This window comes from Corylus avellana, unplaced genomic scaffold (assembly GCF_965113065.1).
Source record: "Corylus avellana unplaced genomic scaffold, dhCorAvel1.hap1.2 HAP1_SCAFFOLD_198, whole genome shotgun sequence".
NCBI lineage: Eukaryota > Viridiplantae > Streptophyta > Magnoliopsida > Fagales > Betulaceae > Corylus > Corylus avellana.
This window is the reverse complement of record NW_028290587.1, coordinates 20001-22500: the sequence shown is the minus strand read 5'-3', so window position 1 is coordinate 22500 and position 2500 is coordinate 20001. Positions and strand designations below refer to the sequence as shown.

The 2500-nt window shown below is 29.7% G+C and overlaps 1 non-coding gene across 1 annotated transcript; it reads right to left on the bottom strand.

Annotated features, from left to right (window-relative positions):
• Positions 1–1955: 1955 nt before the first annotated feature.
• On the bottom strand, positions 1956–2029 carry TRNAD-GUC (transfer RNA aspartic acid (anticodon GUC)). Its single transcript has one exon. It is a non-coding gene; the product is annotated as a tRNA-Asp (tRNA).
• Between the last annotated feature and the right edge of the window lie 471 nt (positions 2030–2500).

Genomic DNA, 2500 nt, shown 5'->3' with positions numbered 1-2500 from the left:
GTTCAAACGTTAAAAATCGGTGGGCTTTACTAATCCTTTTCGAAATCCAAAGAGGTTCCCATGGAAATGAACCACTGGATCATCTGTCAACTGATCAATCAATTACTTCTTCAGAATACTAAAAAAAGATTATTTTATTTTCTTTTTATTAATTTTTCATTATTAATTTTATTAATATTAATATAGGCCTATACTCTTTTTTCCTTCGTCAATTTGATTCTTTCAATGGATATCGGGATTCATATTGAATAGAATCAGAAATTCTAGGAATTAGAATTGTAAGAGTAAGAATTGCCCTTCGATTTTTTCAGATTGATGATTGGAATCAACACAAATTAAATAGATGAAGCAAAGAAATAGAATTGGTACATTATGTAAATACATTACATATATGTAATTGATATCTATGAAGATACATATTGCAGATTGATCTATATTAAACCTCTATCTTTATACAGTACGACTTTATATACTACAATAACAATAATAAGTATGGTAGAAAGATTCATCTATTTCTTTCTACCATACTATCGAATCTCATAAAATACTGATGATTCTCGTCCGCTTATTTCATTTAAGACACGAAATCTTAATACTTTTCATTTTCTTTTTTCTTTTCAATCATTGATAAAAAGATAAAAACTAAACAGTCAAGTTTAATTCAAATTAATCATTTTGACTGACTGTTTTTACATATATTATAAGTAAAAAAGCAGTAGGAACTAGAATGAACAGTGCAGTAGCAATAAATGCGAGAATATTTACTTCCATAATCTCATCGTTTCATTTTTAATTAATTCGCAATAACTCGGGATTTAATCCCATAGAGCTGATAAATCTTTCGCCTGTAAATTCAATATTCAATGGGATGAATTACATCTCGACGATATCGAATCGGAGCAATATCATGAATAACAATATCTGAGCTATCAAATTGATTCATCGTCGAGAATTAAATAGTATAACATAGGAAGATCTTTTATCCATACCGAATTCAAATTTTGATTCCTGATCCGATAAATAATTCCTTTACTTTCTTTATCATTCTTTTCCTTTCCATTCTTTCTTTTCTATAACCTACGTCCCTCCTTGTGGAATCATCTGATGAAATATCATATGACCGCCTTTACACTTACTTACATTGGTTATAAAAAACCCCAATAAAATAACCAATAGAAGCGAAATGTAAAAAGGAAGAAGTTTAGTTCTAAACCCCCTTTTTATGATCTAATCTTCTTGGAAAACAAAGAAGTAGTATAAATAAGGAGAGTCCGGGTATAAAAAAATCGAGTATTCCATCAAATTCATTAAAAAGTTTGTTCTTTCTTCGGCAAGACCCTTAAACTTAAAAAAGATTATTCATTCCCTCACAAAGAGAGATAGGATCTTCTTTGAGCTTTATTTTATTAATATCCCATTTCCTTGGATTAATTTTGGGATGCATATATCAAAAATTCAGTGTGAAATTTGAATGAGATAAATTGGTTCAAATTCACATTAATAATTTCAATTATTAATTGAGGTTACACAAAATCGGAGCCCTAAAGGGATATACTTTTAATCTTAAAAGTATTATATCAAAGTTACTATGTTAAGTTAATCTTTTTTGTATCGTACAAATTCCATTTCTGTATAGCCCCCTGTAAACATATAGTACTCTATTACACAGATCGGGAATAATCGAAAAAGCCAGACTCCGTACGGTATTTCTTGGAATCCTGAATATAATTTTACCAATCATTGTACTAATCTACATATGTCTTTCTCCTATCAATTGGTACTAGTTGAATAAATGGTAATTCCCATATTTATTTGATGAGAAATGTGAAACTAATAAATAAATAAAATAGGAGGGTATCCTCTTGTGAATGAAATTCTGCTATTTCTTTTGTTCTCCTTTTCACAGCAAACGCAGAGATGAATTGATGTATTTTTTTTATTGGATTTGGATCTGTCGGGACTGACGGGGCTCGAACCCGCAGCTTCCGCCTTGACAGGGCGGTGCTCTGACCAATTGAACTACAATCCCAAGGAAATCAAGTGTACATCATACATATTCTTATGATTTAATTCAAACCCTTTCTATTTTATTTCTATTTTATTTCTATTTTATTTAGATTTTAGATTAGAATAGTCGTATTGTAACAGAAACGCGAGTAATATATTTGATATACACACGGATATGCACTTTAGTGAGAGCGCCTCACGGATTGTTAATAATCCTTTCGTTTTTTATAAATTGATTAATAATCAAATAAAGCTTTCAATGAAAAAAAAAGAGTTTTTTTATTTATTCTTTATTTTATTCTTTTCCTTATACTTCCAGATCTTTATATGAATCTAGTATGAATCTAGATCATTAGCAAGCAAGATCAGAATTTGTGAGAAAAAATAAAGAGAGCAAATGAACGGCGGTAAAATATATCAGAAAATTTTAGTTTTTTTATTCTTCCGTATTCCGATCAGGCATTTCTGGGGAACAACAAATGGGGTTCTATCA